Consider the following 8,662-nt stretch of genomic DNA (forward strand, 5'->3'; position numbering starts at 1 on the left):
GGTCGGCCGCCAAATTTGTCTTAGCCGACAAGAGTGTGATCACCGTAGTAGGGATAGCAGAAGATGTGCTTGTGACAATCAAGGATTTAGTGTTTCCGGTTGATTTCTATATCCTTGAAATGCCTCGGAAGGATAATGGAAGTTCTTCCTCCGTTTTGCTTGGTAGACCTTTCTTGAAGACCTCTAAATTTAAATTGAATGTCTTTACCGGCACATACTCTTTTGAGGTAGGTGACAAGACCATCAAGTTTAACTTGGAAGAGGCCATGAGACATTCACCTGAAGAGCACTCCGTCCTCCGTTGTGATGTGATTGATGAGGTAGTAGCGGAGATACAAAGAGAAGATTGCAACAGGTCGTACTATCCTGTTATTGAAGGGAAGGATAAATAAGAGAAAGCTGATGAGGATGAGCTTCATGATCCTGGTGAAAACGAACCTCAACTTGAATCGAAAAGTGAATTGAAGCCTCTACCTTCTTACTTAAAATATGCATTCCTTGAGGACAACCAAGGACTTCCTGTAATTATTACTAGTGAGCTCTCTAGCCAAGAAGAAGAGAAGCTCATAAAGGTCCTAAGAAAGTACAAGAAAGCAATCGGTTGGAGCTTGGCCGACATTGTGGGGATTGACCCCCGTATGTGTATGCATCGCATTTTCCTTCAAGAGGGAGCTTGGCCAGTTAGACAACCCCAAAGAAGGCTTAACCCCACCATTCTTGATGTGGTGAAAAAGGAAGTCACAAGGTTGCTTAATGCGGGTATTATTTATCCGATTTTCGATAGTGAGTGGGTGAACCCAGTTCAAGTTGTTCCAATGAAATCAGGAATCACTGCTGTAAAGAAAAATGATGGTGAAGTGGTCACAACAAGGGTGCAAAATGCTTAGCGGGTATGCATTGATTATAGGAAGCTGAATGCCGCAACAAAGAAAGATCATTATCCCTTGCCATTCATTGACCAGATGTTGGACCGACTTGTAGGTAAATCTCATTACTCCTTTGTTGATGGTTTTACTGGCTACTTCTAGATACATATTGCTCTTGAGGATTAGGAAAAGACCACCTTTACTTGTCCTTTTGGCACCTTTGCTCACAAAAAGATGCCATTTGGGTTATGCAATGCACCCGCCACTTTTCAACAGTGCATGACTAGTGTCTTTTTTAATCTTATAGAGAGCTGTCTGAAAGTCTTTATGGACAATTTCAGTGTATATGGGACTTCTTTTAATAGATGTTTAGGGAACTTGGCTAAGGTCTTAGAGAGGTGTGTTGACACTAGCCTTGTCCTCAATTTCGAAAAATGTCACTTCATGGTGAGACAAGGCAGTGTTAGGACACATAGTTTCAGATAAAGGCATTTCTGTGGACCCGGCCAAGACTGATGTCATTACCAGTTTACATCACCCCTCTTCTGTGAGGGAGGTCCGTTCTTTTTTGGGGCATGCAGGATTATATAGGCGCTTCATCAAGAATTTTAGCAAGATTGCATTGCCGTTATCGCACCTGCTACAAAAGGACGTTGACTTTGAGTTTGATAGTGCTTGTGCTGAAGCATTTGAGGAGTTGAGAAGAGCTCTTACCATGGCACCAATGTGAGGGGCCCTGACTGGACGCAGCCGTTCGAAATCATGTGTGATGCGTCAAATCACGCCGTAGGTGCCGCGCTTGCACAGCGCGATGGTAAGCTCCCTTACATTGTTGCTTACTCCTCAAAGACATTGGATGCGGCGCAATCCAATTACACCACTACGGAAAAAAGAGCTTCTAGCAATTATTCATTCATTGGATAGATTTAGATCTTATTTGCTAGACTCCAAAATAGTGGTCTATACAAATCATGCAGCTCTAAAATATTTGTTGACAAAGAATGAGTTGAAATCTAGGCTCATGCGTTGGATCTTGCTCTTGCAAGAGTTTGACGATGAGATTAGGGATCGAAGTGGGTCACAAAATTTAGTTACGTACCATCTGAGCCGCCTCGAAAATCTAAAGTATGACCCATTTCCGATTGACGACTCATTTCCTCTGGATGGTTTGCATGCTATTTTGGATAGTATTCCTTAGTTTGCACCTATGATGAATTACTTGGTTCCCAATATCTTCCCTCCCAACTTTTCAAAACATTAAAGAGACAAATTGAGGAGTGATTCCAAATCTTACATTTGGGATGACCCTCACATGTGGAAACAGGAAGTAGACCAAGTGATTCGTAGATGTGTCACTGAATCCGAATTCCAACCTATTCTTGAATCTTGTCATTCATCCGAGTGTGGTGGCCACTTTGTCCCACAACAGACGGCTAAAAAAATTTTGAATTGTGGATTCTGGTGGCCGACATTGTTCAAGGATGTTAACCAATTTTGTGTGTCATGTCACTAATGTCAAAAGTCAGGAAATGTATCCCAAAGGGATGAAATGCCTCAACAACCAATGTTGTTTTGTGAAATCTTTGATGTATGGGACATAGACTTTATGGGGCCATTTCCCAACTCAGGTGGATATCTTTACATTTTGTTGGCGGTTGATTACGTATCAAAGTGGGTGGAAGTGATACCCATCCGCTTTGATGTTCCACCCACTTTGATGACGCTAATGCGGTGGTTTCTTTCATTAGAAATAATATTGTATGGCGCTATGGGTCGCCAGGAGCAATCGTGAGCGACCAAAGTATTCACTTTTGTAACAGAAAGATAGAAGCACTACTCACGCGATATGGTTCACCCACACGCACGATTTCTCGGTTCACCACTTTTTTCAAAACCTGCTTTATTTCCCTTGTAGTACCCCATATCGTTTGAGTAGTGCATCTATCTTCCTGTTGCAAAAGTGAGTACCTTGGTCGCTCACGATTGCTCGTGGCGACCCATAGCGGCATACAATATTGTTTCTAATGAAAAAAACCACAGCATTAGCGTCATCAAGGCGAGTGGGTATCGCTTCCACCCACTTCACTTTGATACGTAATCAACCGCCAACAAAATGTAAAGATATCCACTTAAGTTAGAAAATGACCCCATAAAATCTATGTCCCATACATCAAAGATTTCACAAAACATTGGTTGTTGAGGCATTTCATCCCTTTGGAATACATTTCCTGACTTTTGACATTGGTGATATGACACACAAAATTGATTAGCATCCTTGAACAATGTCGGCCACCAGAATCCACAATCCAAAATTTTTTTAGGGGTCGTTGTGGGACAAAGTGGCCAACACACTCGGATGAATGACAAGATTCAAGAATAGGTTGAAATTCGAATTTCGGGACATATCTACTAATTACTTGGTCTACTCTCTGTTTTCACAAGTGAAGATTATCCCAAATGTAATACTTAGAATCACTCCTTAACTTGTCTCTTTGATGTTTTGAAAAGTTGGGAGGGAACATATTGGCAACCAAGTAATTCGCCAAAGGTGCAAACCAAGAAAAACTATCCGAAATAGCATGCAAACCATCCAAAGAAGATAAGTCGTCAATCGGAAATGGGTCATACTTAAGATTTTCAAGGTAGCTCAGATGGTCCGCAACTAAATTTTGTGACCCACTTCGATCCCTAATCTTAACGTCAAACTCTTGCAAGAGCAAGATCCAACGTATGAGCCTAGGTTTTGACTCATTCTTTGTCAACAAATATTTTAGGGCTGCATGATCCGTTTACACCACTATTTTGGAGCCTAGCAAATAAGATCTAAATCTATCCAATGAATGAACAATTGCTAGAAGCTCTTTTTCCGTAGTGGTGTAATTGGATTGCGCCGCATCCAATGTCTTTGAAGAGTAAGCAATAATGTAAGGGAGCTTACCATCGCGTTGTGCAAGCGTGGCACCTACGACATGATTTGACGCGTCATACATGATTTCGAACGACTGCGTCCAATCAGGGACCCTCACAATTGGTGCCGTGGTAAGAGCTCTTCTCAACTCCTCAAATGCTTCTGCAACGTCCTTTTGTAGCAGGCGCCATAATGGCAATTTAATCTTGCTAAAATTTTTGATGAAGCGTCCTATAGAATCCTGCATGCCCCCCAAAAAAGAACGGACCTCCCACACAGAAGAGGAGTGAGGTAAACTGGTAATGACATCAACCTTGGCCGGGTCCACATAAATGCCCTTATCAGAAACTATGTATCGTAACACTATGCTTTGTCTCACCATGAAGTGACATTTCCGAAATTGAGGACAAGGCTAGTGTCAACACACCTCTCTAAGACCTTAGCCAAGTTCCCTAAACAGCTATTAAACATAACTCTCATATACACTGAAATCGTCCATAAAGACTTCCAGACAACTCTCCATAAGATCAGAAAAGACATTAGTCATGCACCGCTGAAAAGTGGCGAGTGCATTGCATAACCCAAATGCCATCCTTTTGTAAGCAAAGGTGCCAAAAGGACAAATAAAGGTGGTCTTTTTCGAATCCTCAAGAGCAATATGTATCTGGAAATAGCGAGTAAAACCATCAAGAAAACAGTAATGAGATTTACCTGCAAGTCGGTCCAACATCTGGTCAATAAATGGCAATAGGTAATGGTCTTTCGTTGTTGCAGCATTCGGCTTCCTAGAATCAATGCATACACGCCAAGCATTTTGCACCCTTGTTGTGACCACTTCACCATCATCTTTCTTTATAGCAGTGATTCCTGATTTCTTTAGAACAACTTGAACTAGACTCACCCACTCACTATCGTAAATCGGATAAATAATACCCGCATCAAGCAGCCTTGTGACTTTCTTTTTCACCACATCAAGAATGGTGGAGTTGAGCCTTCTTTGGGATTGTCTAACTGGCCGAGCTCCCTCTTAAAGGAAGATGTGATGCATACACATATAAGGGTCAATCCCCACAATGTCGGCCAAGCTCCAACCGATTGCTTTCTTGTGCTTCTTTAGGACCTCTAGGAGCTTCTCTTCTTGGCTAGAGAGCTCACTAGCAATGATTACTGGAAGTCCTTGGTTGTCCTCAAGGAATGCATATTTCAAGTGAGAAGGTAGAGGCTTTAATTCACTTTTCGCTTTAAATTGAGGTTCTTTTTTACCAAAATCATGAAGCTCATCTTTGTTGGTTTTCTCTTGTTTATCCTCGTGTTTATCGTTCCCTTCAATAACAGGATAGTACGACCTGTTGCAATCTTCTCTTTGTATCTCCTCTACTACCTCATCAATCACGTCACAACGGAGGACGGAGTGCTCTTTTGATGGATGTCTCATTGCCTCTTCCAAGTTAAACTTGACGGTCTTATCACCTACCTCAAAAGAGTATGTGCCGGTAAAGGCATCCAATTTAAATTTAGAGGTCTTCAAGAAAGGTCTACCAAGCAAAACGGAGGAAGAACTTCCATTATCCGTCCGAGGCATTTCAAGGACATAGAAATCAACCGGAAACATTAAATCCTTAATTGTCACAAGCACATGTTCCACTATCCCTACTACGGTGATCACACTCTTTTCGGCTAAGACAAATTTGGCGGCCGACCTTTTCAATGGAGCTAACTTCAACCTTGCAAATATAGAGAGTAGCATGATACTCACACAAGCCCCAAATCACACATGCAATCATAAAAAGCAACTCCACCAATCCAACAAGATACTAGACATGGTCTAGGGTCACTACACTTTTTTGAAATAAGCTTCATCAATGAAGAGATGGAACTACCCAATGACAATGTTTCCAACTCACCAATCCTATCTTTGTGTGTGCACAAACCCTTTAAAAACTTAGCATACTTCAGAATTTGTTGAATGACATCAAGAAGTGAAATGATTACCTCAACCTTCTTGAATACCTGAAGTATGTTTGGATCAAACTCCGGAGTTTTCTTGACCTTCTTTACTATGGAAGGGAATGGAATGGAAATTGATTCATCCATTATAGCCTTCCTCTTAGGCTCCTTAAGTCTCACTTCTCCTTCCTCTTGCTTTGTGTCTCCCTCATCCTCATGTGGAACTTCAACCACTTCCTCCTCATGAATATCTTTCATGGCCCTAGGAGGTATCTCCTCCAATGTAGTCCCCGACCGTATAGTAATAGCATTGAAATCGCCCTTTGAGTTTGGAAGGGGTTGGGATGGAAAGTTAGAAGAGCTTGAGGCTTGGTTGGTGTGGGTATTGTTGGAAGGAGGTAGAGACATCCTTGAAAGCATTTCGGTTATGTTGGACAATTGAACACTCATGTTACCAAATTGTGCATTGAGATTCCTAGTGTTCTCTTCATTTTTTTCTACCATAGCCCTAAGTCTCTTTTGCTCCTGGTAGAGTGCACGGTTAGAGTCATCACTTTGATTAGTGGAAGAGGAGGAGAATTGGTTGGATTGTTGTCTTTGGTGAAGCGTTTGGTATCTATGGTTGTTGTTTTGGTTTTGTTGTGAGTGTTGGTATGGTTGATTATGGTGGTTTTGGTGGTTATTATTGTGGTATTGGGAAGAAGATTGGTTGTTGTTATGGTAAGGAGAAGATGCGCTGTCTTGGTTCCATCTTTGATTATGGTTGTTCCTTTGAGCATTGTCCCTCCACCATTGATTAGAACTATTACATGAGTAATTGTTTTGACTTTGAGATTGATAGGGTGGGCGGTTGTTGTAGTTCACGTTGGCTACCGCGAGAGTGTAATCCTCTTGAATTTGATGGCATTGGTCGGTGTAATGTGCGGTACTAGAGCATAAACCACATACTCTAGGAAGTCCTTCAAACTGGAGAATTTGAGGTGGGGCTTGGATGACTTGGATTGATTGAAATGCCTTTTGTTCTTTGCGAATCTCCGTGAGGAGAGTGGTCATGTCTCCAAACACTTTAGTCAAAGCCGATTCGGAAGGAGGTGCTTCCACTACACTCTTGGGAGGATTGTCTCTCACTCTCACATGTTGGGTAGCCTCGGCGATATCATTGATCAAACTCCATGCTTCCGTCGTCGTCTTGTTCTTAAAAAGGAAACCATCACTAGAGGCGGTGAGCAATCTCTTATCTGGTGCATAAAGACCTCCAGTGAAATAGCTAATGAGCAAGTGAATATCTAACCCATGATGTGGACAAGATTCCAACAGCCTCTTGAATCGAGTCCAATATTCAAAGAGTGTCTCTTGGTCTTTTTGCATTATACCGAAAATTTCCTTCCGGATGTAATCGGTCTTCTTCGAGGGACTACTTTGTGAAAATCCTAACCGGCGAATTCCCTCCCATCAAGACTCTATGAAAGTAATTAAAATCATAAAGAAAACCTACTAATCGCTCGCAGCTTCATGTGAATCTTTAAACCTATGTCACTGAAAGGGTGAAAAATTTGGGGATGAGAACCAAACCACAAGTTCTCAGTAGAGGTCGAGAATGCCGTAAAAGTAAAGAATAAAAATGCAAATAGTTAATTTAATTCAACGATATTCATTTTCAGTAATTATATAAAACTCTTTGAAATTACGTTGAAAAAGAACTGGATATTAGCTTATGTCAATCTCAGTATGAATAGTCAACCTGTTCCAAACATAGGTTCATTAAGTCTATGCTGAACTAGTATGACATTTCATATAATATCTAACCCTAAGCGCAATTCAAAAACAGGCAAATAGAACACAAACAGACAAATAGAACACAAACAAACCAAACAAGGAACAACATAAAAGCACAGGAAATATAAAAAAGAATAATGCACAAACAAGATGATGCATGTCTAGCCCTAGTACAGGTAATAAGCTCATTTCTCGGTTTCTACCCGCTCCCGACATAAGCAGAAGCAGCTGAAACAGATATGTCTTTCCTGATGGCAACACCCACTGCATGCAGGAAATAACCCCTCTGCTCTGCAGGGTGGCATTCAGCCTGTGCTTGCCAAGACACCCTCTGTATGCAGGAAATAACCCTCTGCCTACAGAAATGATACAGGTGGTCACAATACCTCTATACGCAGGAAATAACCCCTCTGCCTTACAGGAATATAATATGAATCAATACCGCAGGAAACGCAGCAGATGAACATACATTAGATTAATATGTGATAAGGCTCAATTCTTTATTTTCTTTCTCATTCAGAGTCTCTTTTATAATTATAAATACGCAAGCGGAAAAAAACCCACGTCCTTGCAAACAACTTCATAAACCAAATATCTTTTCTCAAGAGAATCAGTGAAGTTATCACCAAGGTTGTCAAACTCGCGAGTCTAGGTAAACTCGTGGAGCTGACCTAGACTCGACTCGTAAACTCGACTCGTAGACTCGTACGAGTTTACCTGTTATAAATTTTTTATAAAAAATATATATATCATGTATAATATATATATTTAATCAAATATAGGCATTTAAACTTAACAATTTTAACATCAAAACACATAATAAATTAACATAATACTACAATTATAACAAGTACTCTAGACCACACATTCAAATCCTTCACAAATATGCATCTAGTTCAACATAAAACACACAATCACACAATCAAAGCTTCATATAACACAACCGAAAAACAAAAGAAAATAACAAAGCAACAACTAAATGTTCTAATAAAGTAAAAGTCTAAAACTGAAATCCTCCAATATCTTCATCTTCCATGGCATCAACATCATCATCTTCACCATCTTCATCAGAAACATCATTTGTTTCAGACATTTTGTATTTTTATCCCTAAATCAACAAACCAAATAATTAATTTAGCAAAGTTATCCAGAGTTTCAGATTTCA

The sequence above is a fragment of the Arachis ipaensis genome, chromosome B08 (assembly GCF_000816755.2).
Source record: "Arachis ipaensis cultivar K30076 chromosome B08, Araip1.1, whole genome shotgun sequence".
Lineage (NCBI taxonomy): Eukaryota > Viridiplantae > Streptophyta > Magnoliopsida > Fabales > Fabaceae > Arachis > Arachis ipaensis.